This window comes from Hyperolius riggenbachi, chromosome 12 (genome assembly GCF_040937935.1).
Source record: "Hyperolius riggenbachi isolate aHypRig1 chromosome 12, aHypRig1.pri, whole genome shotgun sequence".
NCBI classification, from domain to species: Eukaryota; Metazoa; Chordata; class Amphibia; order Anura; family Hyperoliidae; genus Hyperolius; species Hyperolius riggenbachi.
In genome coordinates this window covers 196,070,708-196,082,776 of record NC_090657.1, presented here as the reverse complement: position 1 = coordinate 196,082,776, position 12,069 = coordinate 196,070,708, and the positions used below count along the sequence as shown (strand labels likewise).

The following is a 12,069-nucleotide window of genomic DNA, read 5'->3' as shown; positions in this document are numbered from 1 at the left end:
CTACTTACTGTACTAGGAGTCTAGGACACTCAGTCACTGTTCATAGGCTACTAGCTCCTGCGTGTGTGCACTCACTGTCTGTGTACACACACTACACACACTCTATTTCCTTCTGATAACTGATTGCTTATTGTAATTAGTTAGTTGTACTTACTGTTACTACTTACTCTTACTGTACTAGGAGTCTAGGACACTCAGTCACTGTTCATAGTCTACTAGCTCCTGCGTGTGTGCACTCACTGTCTGTGTACACACACTACACACACTCTATTTCCTTCTGATAACTGATTCATTATTGTAATTAGTTAGTTGTACTTACTGTTACTACTTACTCTTACTGTACTAGGAGTCTAGGACACTCAGTCACTGTTCATAGGCTACTAGCTCCTGCGTGTGTGCACTCACTGTCTGTGTACACACACTACACACACTCTATTTCCTTCTGATAACTGATTGAATATTGTAATTGATTATTGTAATTAGTTAGTTGTACTTACTGTTACTACTTACTGTACTAGGAGTCTAGGACACTCAGTCACTGTTCATAGGCTACTAGCTCCTGCGTGTGTGCACTCACTGTCTGTGTACACACTACACACACTCTATTTCCTTCTGATAACTGATTGATTATTGTAATTAGTTAGTTGTACTTACTGTTACTACTTACTCTTACTGTACTAGGAGTCTAGGACACTCAGTCACTGTTCATAGGCTACTAGCTCCTGCGTGTGTGCACTCACTGTCTGTGTACACACTACACACACTCTATTTCCTTCTGATAACTGATTGATTATTGTAATTGATTATTGTAATTAGTTAGTTGTACTTACTGTTACTACTTACTGTACTAGGAGTCTAGGACACTCAGTCACTGTTCATAGGCTACTAGCTCCTGCGTGTGTGCACTCACTGTCTGTGTACACACACTACACACACTCTATTTCCTTCTGATAACTGATTGCTTATTGTAATTAGTTAGTTGTACTTACTGTTACTACTTACTCTTACTGTACTAGGAGTCTAGGACACTCAGTCACTGTTCATAGTCTACTAGCTCCTGCGTGTGTGCACTCACTGTCTGTGTACACACACTACACACACTCTATTTCCTTCTGATAACTGATTCATTATTGTAATTAGTTAGTTGTACTTACTGTTACTACTTACTCTTACTGTACTAGGAGTCTAGGACACTCAGTCACTGTTCATAGGCTACTAGCTCCTGCGTGTGTGCACTCACTGTCTGTGTACACACACTACACACACTCTATTTCCTTCTGATAACTGATTGAATATTGTAATTGATTATTGTAATTAGTTAGTTGTACTTACTGTTACTACTTACTGTACTAGGAGTCTAGGACACTCAGTCACTGTTCATAGGCTACTAGCTCCTGCGTGTGTGCACTCACTGTCTGTGTACACACTACACACACTCTATTTCCTTCTGATAACTGATTGATTATTGTAATTAGTTAGTTGTACTTACTGTTACTACTTACTCTTACTGTACTAGGAGTCTAGGACACTCAGTCACTGTTCATAGGCTACTAGCTCCTGCGTGTGTGCACTCACTGTCTGTGTACACACACTACACACACTCTATTTCCTTCTGATAACTGATTATTGTAATTAGTTAGTTGTACTTACTGACTGTTACTACTTACTTACTTACTGTACTAGGGACACTCACTCAGTCACTGTTCATAGGCTAGCTCCTGCGCGTGTTTGCGCGTGCGTGCACTCACTGTCTGTAGTGTACACACACTAAATTTACTTGTGATTACTACTGATTATTGTAACTGCTAGTTGTACTTCCTGACTGTTACTACTTACTTACTGTACTAGGGACACTCACTCAGTCACCTCACCCACCAACCCACTCCATTAAAGTACCCCACTTTTCACCCGCCCTTTTAAAAAACTTTTGTCTATACGCCCAAAACATCGAAGATGTCTGGAAGTGGCAGCCAGCGCGGTTTGGGCAAGGGGAAGGGCAGCAAGGGAATCAGGAGGAGAGGGAGCAGCATTGTGGCAGGCCGCGGCCGCGCCACCATGCACAGTTCCGCAGCAGCAGCAGCAGCGTCAGTGGCTAACATTCCTCCCATAGCCACTGGCCGTGGACGCCTTGGGCGCCGCCCAGCAGGAGCATCTGCAACTCACGCTGCAGAGACACAGCAGCAGCAGCGTGTAGCACCTGCTCCGATTTTCCTCCAGCCGGGTCGGAAACGTCCCATTGAGGAAAAGCATGCAGACACTGTGGTGCAACTCATGACGGAGGATGAGCAGCCCGCCATCAGCTCTGCATCCGAGTCCTCCACCCTCACCACCACCACCACCACCACCCCTGTTCGCAGCAGCCGCCCAGCAGGGTCTGGGGAGGAGGCCAGTTCACCGTCACAAGTTGGCGACCTGTCACTCAGCAGTATTTTTACCCCAGGCACCATCAGGGTATTGTCTGCTGTTGTTGGCGATTTTGAGGAGGAGATGCTGATGGGCACTTTGGGGGATGAGGGATTGGACAGCAAGACTGTGACGACAGTCAAGCAGCCCATCCATGCATCAGGAGAGGAGTTTGGGGGGTCATCATCCCAGCAGGACATGTTTCAGGAGGGGGAGGATGATGATGACCCGGTGACAGACAGAGACTGGGTGCCACCACCTCCAGGGGATGTCGTCCTCAGCAGCTCTGAGGAGGAGGAGGAGGATGCTCTTGTGGGCCTTGCAAGGAGGCGCATCATTGCAAGCATTGGCAGCAGTAGGCAGGTCCCACAGCCTGCTGGTGTCTCAGGCTCAGCAGCAGCAGCAGCAGCATCTGCCAGTACCACCACCAGCCGCACCCAAGCCCCCCCCCCCAACCACCACAGGGAGACAGGCAGCAGCGCTTCCATGCCGTAGGGGGATGTTTCTGTCACCAATCTGGCGATATTTCACCATGCCCACTGTGTACAGCAAGTACGCCACTTGCAACCACTGTCAGCGGAAGTTGAGCAGAGGTGCAGACCCCTTAAAGTTCAGCACCAGCTCGCTCATCAACCACCTTGCTGCGAAACATTTCCACCAGCATGAGGAGTTCCAGAGGCTGAAGGCATCTGGTGCTGGCAGTGGCACCACACCCATCACTGCACAGCCTTCAGCAGCAGCAGCAACACCAGCCACCCGCCCTCCTGCTCCTCCAGCAGCACCAGCAGGAGTGCGGAAACGCACTGCTCCTCCCCCCTCTGCAACTCCTGCCGCCGACACTGAGGCCTGTTCTGGCAGCCAGTCCTCAGTGGCCTCCTCCGCTGTGTCTGCTGATTCCCGTGCCAGCAAAAGGCCACGCCAGAGCCTTTTGAGCGAGTCCTTCCAGGGGGTGGTTAGGGCTCTGCCTCCCAGCAGCCGTCGCGTGCGGCAGCTGAACGGCTTGCTGGCACGGGCCATGTGCTCCCAACTCCTGCCGTACACGCTCGTGCAGGAGGGGAGCGACATTCGTGCGCTGCTTGCTTGCGCAGCCCCAGACTGGCAGCTCCCCAGCAGACACTTTTTCTCCCGCAAGGCCATTCCTGCACTGCACCGCTTTGTGATGGCCAATGTGGAGCGAGGGCTGGAGCACGCGGTTGGTGAAAGGGTCCACGTCACCATGGACTCCTGGAGCAGCCGCTTCGGGACAGGCCGCTACCTGTCCTTCACTGTCCACTGGGTCAGCTTGGTGGAAGGGGGTGAGGATGGGAGAGCAGCAGCGGGCACAGCAGCAGCAGCAACACAGTGGGTGGTGCCACCCCGCAGGGTCAGGGGAACTGCAGCAGGTTCCTCCGATCCTCTGCCATCCTCCGGCACACCTGGCCAAACCCCCCGCCTCAGCAGCAGCGTGAAGGCCCGCCACTGCCAAGCGCTGCTGCACTTGGTCAGCCTTGGGAAGACCAAGCTGACGGCAACCCATGTGTTGGCCAAACTCCAGGAGCAGGAGAGGATTTGGCTGACCCCCAGAGGCCTCAGAGTCGGAGAGGTGGTGGCCGACAATGGGGCCAATCTGGTTGCCGCAATAGACAGGGGAAACCTGACCCACATCCCCTGTCTTGCCCACGTGCTGAACCTGGTGGTGCAGAAGTTCTTGCGCACCTACCAGGGGATGGGCGAACTGCTGGAAACGGCAAGGAACGTTGTGCGTCACTTCCGGCGCTCGGCTGCAGCCTGTGCGAGCCTGGAAGACGTGCAAAAGGAGCTGGATCTGCCACGCCATCGGCTGATCCTTGACGTTCCGACTCGCTGGAACTCCACCCTGGCGATGTTGGAGCGTCTGGTTGAACAGAAGCACGCTGTCAACCAGTACCTTGCCCTGGCCACTGTTTCCACCGCTCAGAGAAGGGACAAGACCAGCAACATCCCGTCCATCGTCCCCGATGATGACTGGAGGCACATGCAGCAGGTGTGCTTAGTGCTGGCTCCCTTTCTGCAGGCCACTAACATGGTGAGCAGGGACCATGCTATGGTCTGCGAGTGGGTGCCCCTGGTTTGTCTGCTGAACAGGGCCCTCGATGCTTTGCTGGAACAGGGAGCGGCAGCCTTGGACCAGCAGGAGCGGCAAGCAGCTGCACAGTCCACCTCTGAGGGGAGGAGGAGGAGGACTTGGTGGAGGTCCCTGACCTTGCTGGTGATGAGAGGGAGCAGCACAGTGCAGCTGAGTTGGTGCGGGGGTGGAGAGAGGATGAGGCTGACGAGGCAGAGGAGGAGGATGAGGACAGCAGCACTGCCGTCGATGTGCCAGCAGACGTGGCCCGCCTCTTCCCAATGGCAGCGCACATGCTGACGTGCCTGCGCAGAGACCCCAGGGTGATCCAGATGAAGCAGAGGGAGGACATCTGGATCAGCATGATGTTGGACCCACGCCTCAAGGGGAAGTTGAGCCAGTTCCTGCCGCCTGCAGGAGGAGACCCAGCGCAACAAATAAGGAGCTTGCAGCAGGCCCTTGTTGAGCGCTTGGAGGAAGCCTTCCCCCAGCCTTCCACCCCCACTGTCCAGCAGCCAGCACAGAGGCAGCAGCAGGTGCCTGCATCCAGCAGCAAGCGCCCCACAGACCTGCTGTCTCTCAGCCATGAGCTCTACAGGACTGTAGAGGCTCCGGCAGCAGTGACTAGAGAGGAGGTGCATGCAGCAGCATCCTCCACCGGTCACAGCCAGCGCCTGACCCGCATGGTGGCTGACTACATGGGGTCCTACAGCGGGCTTGACAGCGATGCCCCTGTTGATCCCATGGAGTATTGGGTCAAGCGCCTGGAGATCTGGAGCGAGCTGGCGCAGTACGCCCTGGAAGTGCTGTCCTGCCCCCCTTCCAGCGTGCTGTCCGAGCGCTGCTTCAGTGCAGCTGGTGGTGTGGTCACCGAGAAACGCTCACGTCTGTCTCACAAGTCTGTGGACAGACTGACGTTTCTCAAGATGAACCAGGCGTGGGTGGAAGGCGAGTTCCTGGCCCCTGTTGTCGGCGAGAGGGGGACATGAACTGGCTAAGAACCATCGTTAATGTGCCTTACCACCCTTTACCACCTCCTGGCTCCTGCTCACTAAGCCAGCCTGGTTCACTTTGACTATTACGTCGCCTGCAGCCACACATTTTACACCTACAGTGGGCTGCTGTGTACTGCCCTTCTGCTGTCTGTCTGTGTTTCCCACTGCCAGGGTACACAGATTTACCTTCTGCTGCCACTCTGCCACCAGCTATTACGTCAAACAATAGCTATATATCTGTGTAATTTGTTTTACAAACAAAACCAAAAAACCATTAAAAAAAAAAAAGGTTTAATTTTTCTGAGGTGCCCGGGTTGAAAACTGTGTTGTCCCAGTTGTGTATTGGACACGATGTGGGCTGCACGACCGCTGTCTGGGACCTCCTGTTGTGTTCATTTACGGCCTGGTATCACCGCTAGGTACCAGGGCTATTATGTCACGCTGCCTGCCTGCTGCCACACTCACACTACTCCTCCATTCCTCCTGCTGCTGCTGTCTGTCTGTGTTTCCCACTGCCAGGGTACACAGAATTACCTTCTGCTGCCAGTCTGCCACCAGCTATTACGTCAAACAATAGCTGCACACATAATTACTCCTTCATTCCTCCTGCTGCTGCTGCTGTCTGTCTGTCTGTGTTTCCCACTGCCAGGGTACACAGATTTACCATCTGCTGCCACTCTGCCACCAGCTATTACGTCAAAAAATAGCTATATCTGTGTAATTGGTTGTAAAAACAAAAAAAAAAAAACAAAAAAAAAAAGGTTTAATTTTTCTGAGGTGCCCGGGTTGAAAACTGTGTTGTCCCAGTTGTGTATTGGACACGATGTGGGCTGCACGACCGCTGTCTGGGACCTCCTGTTGTGTTCATTTACGGCCTGGTATCACCGCTAGGTACCAGGGCTATTATGTCACGCTGCCTACCTGCTGCCACACTCACACTACTCCTCCATTCCTCCTGCTGATGCTGCTGTCTGTCTGTGTTTCCCACTGCCAGGGTACACAGAATTCGCTTCTGCTGCCACTCTGCCACCAGCTATTACGTCAAACAATAGCTGCTCACATTACTCCTCCATTCCTCCTGCTGCTGCTGCTGTCTGTCTGTGTTTCCCACTGCCAGGGTACACAGATTTACCTTCTGCTGCCACTCTGCCACCAGCTATTACGTCAAACAATAGCTGCACACATAATTACTCCTCCATTCCTCCTGCTGCTGCTGTCTGTCTGTCTGTGTTTCCCACTGCCAGGGTACACAGATTTACCTTCTGCTGCCACTCTCCTACCAGCTATTACGTCAAAAAATAGCTATATCTGTGTAATTGGTTGTAAAAACAAAACAAAAAAAACCCAAAAAAAAAAAAGGTTTAATTTTTCTGAGGTGCCCGGGTTGAAAACTGTGTTGTCCCAGTTGTGTATTGGACACGATGTGGGCTGCACGACCGCTGTCTGGGACCTCCTGTTGTGTTCATTTACGGCCTGGTATCACCGCTAGGTACCAGGGCTATTATGTCACGCTGCCTACCTGCTGCCACACTCACACTACTCCTCCATTCCTCCTGCTGCTGCTGTCTGTCTGTGTTTCCCACTGCCAGGGTACACAGAATTACCTTTTGCTGCCACTCTGCCACCAGCTATTACGTCAAACAATAGCTGCACACATAATTACTCCTCCATTCCTCCTGCTGCTGCTGTCTGTCTGTCTGTGTTTCCCACTGCCAGGGTACACAGATTTACCTTCTGCTGCCACTCTGCCACCAGCTATTACGTCAAAAAATAGCTATATTTGTGTAATTGGTTGTAAAAACAAAACAAAAAAAAACAAAAAAAAAAAAAGGTTTAATTTTTCTGAGGTGCCCGGGTTGAAAACTGTGTTGTCCCAGTTGTGTATTGGACACGATGTGGGCTGCACGACCGCTGTCTGGGACCTCCTGTTGTGTTCATTTACGGCCTGGTATCACCGCTAGGTACCAGGGCTATTATGTCACGCTGCCTACCTGCTGCCACACTCACACTACTCCTCCATTCCTCCTGCTGATGCTGCTGTCTGTCTGTGTTTCCCACTGCCAGGGTACACAGAATTAGCTTCTGCTGCCACTCTGCCACCAGCTATTACGTCAAACAATAGCTGCTCACATTACTCCTCCATTCCTCCTGCTGCTGCTGCTGTCTGTCTGTGTTTCCCACTGCCAGGGTACACAGATTTACCTTCTGCTGCCACTCTGCCACCAGCTATTACGTCAAACAATAGCTGCACACATAATTACTCCTCCATTCCTGCTGCTGCTGTCTGTCTGTGTTTCCCACTGCCAGGGTACACAGATTTACCTTCTGCTGCCACTCTGCCACCAGCTATTACGTCAAAAAATAGCTATATCTGTGTAATTTGTTGTAAAAACAAAACAAAAAAAACCAAAAAAAAAAGGTTTAATTTTTCTGAGGTGCCCGGGTTGAAAACTGTGTTGTCCCAGTTGTGTATTGGACACAATGTGGGCTGCACGACCGCTGTCTGGGACCTCCTGCCTGCTGTGTTTATTTACAGCCCTGGTATCACCGCTAGGTACCAGGGCTATTATGTCACGCTGCCTGCCTCATTGACTGCCTGCTGCCACACACTCATCCTCCTCCTCCTGCTGCTGAATTTACCTCCTGCTGTCTGTGTGTTTCCACTGCCAGGGAGCACATACAATGGCGCTTCCAACATGCGTGCGCCACCAGCTATTTGTTACGCTCAAAAATAGCTGCATTTCTTAAAAAAAAAAAATTTGAAAAGAGAAATAAGTGAAGAAGAAGACGATATAGAAGAAGATGAAGAAGATGAAGAAGATGAAGAAGATGAAGAAGCAGATGAAGAAGATGATGAAGAAGATGAAGAAGATGAAGAAGATGAAGATGAAGAAGATGAAGAAGATGAAGAAGAAGATGAAGAAGATGAAGAAGATGAAGAAGATGAAGAAAAAGAAGATGAAGAAGAAGAAGATGATGATGAAGAAGAAGATGAAGAAGATGAAGAAGAAGATGAAGAAGAAGAAGATGAAGAAGAAGAAGAAGAAGATGAAGAAGAAGATGAAGAAGAAGAAGATGAAGATGAAGAAGAAGATGAAGAAGATGAAGAAGATGAAGAAGAAGATGAAGAAGATGAAGAAGATGAAGATGAAGAAGATGAAGAAGATGAAGAAGAAGATGAAGAAGATGAAGAAGATGAAGAAGATGAAGAAGATGAAGAAGATGAAGAAAAAGAAGATGAAGAAGAAGAAGATGATGATGAAGAAGATGAAGAAGAAGAAGAAGACAATATAAAAGAAGAAGAAGATATAGAAGAAGATATAGAAGAAGATATAGAAGAAGAAGATATAGAAGAAGAAGAAGAAGATATAGAAGATAAAGAAGAAGAAGAAGAAGTATATACAGTACTGAACAAATTTCTGGACACAACTTCTCTTTTCAACTTTTTTTTTTAAAGGAACATCCCCACATAATCACTTGCTGTTGTTACTTGGAAAAAAAGAGGTTTCTTGCATCATTCACCCTCAAAACAAGTGTTGGAAGCTATTTAAGCCATTTCGAATAGTCAGCTCGAATAATGAGCTCGAATACCGACTCGAATAGTGAGCTCGAATTCCGAGGTCGAATCGAATAGTAAAAATTATTCGACTCGAATATTCGACTGACCTCGAATAATTTACTATTCGAATTCGACCTAACTCGAATTTTGAAAAGGGGTATTTGAGCACCACTGGTCAGAGCTGGGACAAGGTCCTCCAGCACCCAAGGCTGAGACACCAAAGTGCGCCCCTCCATCCCTCCCACCCCAGCCGTCACACACTGATTGCTATTAGAGTAAGAGGGCCACAGGGTCCACAACCTCCCCAACACCTTAATATCTAGTTATCTGGCTTGCAGTCACTGCTATGTATCCCCTTTTCTTATTTCTTTCTGCTTCAAACACAATTAGGAATGACAGCTGAATGAATTGTGCGCCCCCTCCTACAATGCGCCCTGAGGCTGGAGCCTCTCCAGCCTATGCCTTGGCCCGGCCCTGATTGTAGTTAGTAAAGTGCTGTGGAAGATGTGAGTGCTGTATAAGTGCACAGTAGTGGTAATCCTTTCATTGCTGACACGTGTGGTTGGCTAGATGCAGTCTAGGCATGACTGTATGTAATCATACACAGACACCGCTTGGCTGCCAGTAGGGATAGGTTTGGCAACTGTAAACTTTGTAAAGGTACAGATCTTAACAAGGGAATGTCTGAAAGGTAAATCTCTTTGCAAATTCCAAAGACTGCAGTGAGAGTGGAGATTCTGCTAGTGCATCTGTGATACCCTAAGCAGGTAATGGCTCCACTCCTGCTATGCATGCAGTACACACGTTACGCAGAAGATGAGAGGGCGAGCCAGCTAGTATAAGCACACAGCTGACCCCGTACACTTCCTCCCTGTGTTGGGGAAGCCACTCCCACTCTCCTGGCAGCTGTATACTTTGCGCACTGATCTCTGGGCCTGTTCGTTTTGGCGATCCGTGACAAACAACCGTTTTATGTCGATGTACATTTTGGATTGATTCTTTTGGTCTGGTCATATTGCTTATCATTTCCCCCTCTGTTGATGGGCTGAACAATCATTTCCCATCGATTGCAACAAACGGATCGAACGGTTGATCGTTCGGGAAATTGGAACGTTAAAGGCCCATACACACGTCCGTTTTTTGCGAACGACGGGTCGTTTGAACGACCCGTCGTTCAGTCGTTCGCCCGCTAAATCGGGCGTGTGTACAGGCTGTCGTTCGCGTGATAAGAGTGAGTTTGAGCGATCCGCCCGGCCTTAATGGGCACCTTCAGACATTAACAGTAAGAAAAAATAAAAGGTAAATAAATAACAACCAACCTGGTAGATACTGATCTCAGCCAAGCAGATGAATCAAATCTGTGAGCAGATGGTTGGAAGATAATTTTTGGTTTTCTGTGGAACTCGCAATACTGATAGCTACAAAAAGGACACAACACAAACAGCTTTGTAAGTAATATTGTACATCCTACTAGCTCCCTCTAGATTGCATAGTCAACATACAGTATTTCCATTGTGCCTAATAAACATATTAGAATTGGGATTGTGAAAGTGGGATTACACTCAAAATACATTTATCTTGTTAACACAGTTTATAATGCTAGGTACACACCATACAATTTTCTAGCAGATTTACCTGCCAGATCGATTATTTCCAACATGTCAGATCTGAATTTCGATCAATTTTCTGATCGATTTTCTTATCGATTTCTATTCACTTTTATGGAAATTGATCGGAAAATGGATCAGGAAATCGATCGGACTTCAGATTGAACATGTTGGAAATAATTGTATGGCGTGTACCTTGCATTACACCTCCAACACAATCTGACAATTCTGGTAGGCAAAAGCAAGCTCATCAATTAGCAGCCCAAGAGGACATACTGCCCATGTGCGCATGTATGTCCAGGTCAAAAGACGCCGACCAGGACCCTGAAAACAGGAGGCATAGCACGGAAAAAATATAGGCAGACGTGGTGCCACAGGAGGTGCTCTAAGCCTATACACACCTCCCCACACACACACAGGGCGTCAATTTGTGAATTTAATGAGGACTATGGCATCAAGCTTTAACCACTTGAGGACTGCAGTGGTAAACCCCCCTAAAGACCAGGGCAATTTTAACTAAATGGGCCACTGCAGCTTTAAGGCATAGCTGCAGGCCCGTACAACTCAGCACACAAGTGATTCCTCCCCCCTTTTCTCCCCACCAACAGAGCTCTCTGTTGGTGGGGTCTGATCGCCCCCATCTGCATTTGTTTTTTATTTATGTAAATATTTGTGTTTATATTTTTATTAAAACTTAAAGACGCGATTGGCTGTCATAGGATTCAGCCTTTGAGAGCCGATCGCTCTCTTGTGCGACAGCCTTGTCACACGGCTGTCCCCAGTACAGCGCTGCTGCCGATCGCATCGCTGTACTCAGAAAAAAGACAGCGGTTTCGACGTCTAACAGTCTCCCAAGCAGCGGTTGCTGCTCGGAGACTGAAGGCGGGGCGGAGCTCCGCCCCCAAGCAGGAGATGCGTGCGCAGCCTGCGCGCGATCTCCTGCACACTGCAGCACCAAGACTTGAAGCCAATTGGCGTTAGGCGGTCCTGGGGCTGCCGCCATGGCCACCCCCATGGGCGTATACAGCTGCCACCCCCATGGGCGTATACAGCTGCCACCCCCATGGGCGTATACAGCTGCCACCCCCATGGGGTCTTTAAGTAGTTAAGCTCTCGAGGGCCACATACAATGGCAAGGAGGGCTGCATTCGGCCAGCAGGACTTGAGTGTGACACCTGTGCTTTATAGCACAGATGACATTTGAGCAGAATACCACTGTAATGACACATATTTTATTAGTTGGCCAGGAGGCAGCCATCTTGTAGTGAGCTATGACTATAGTGACTATATAGTAGAGCCTCTCCTGCCCATCTCAGCACACCCCCTCGTTACTCACAAATATGATCATACTATCCGGTGTGCTGGAAGAGATTGGCCATGCTTTATAGTCACTGTGTACCAGCATTAAAACTCCGCCAACAC

The 12,069-nt window shown here is 49.3% G+C and overlaps 1 long non-coding RNA gene across 1 annotated transcript in view; it reads right to left on the bottom strand.

Annotated features, from left to right (window-relative positions):
- LOC137542395 (uncharacterized) overlaps positions 1 to 12,069 on the bottom strand; it is a 97,985-nt gene that overhangs the window by 29,913 nt on the left and 56,003 nt on the right. Inside the window, exon 2 of the long non-coding RNA XR_011025419.1 lies at positions 10,360 to 10,458. This is a non-coding gene — a long non-coding RNA (uncharacterized lncRNA). The remainder of the gene's footprint in view (positions 1 to 10,359; positions 10,459 to 12,069) is intronic.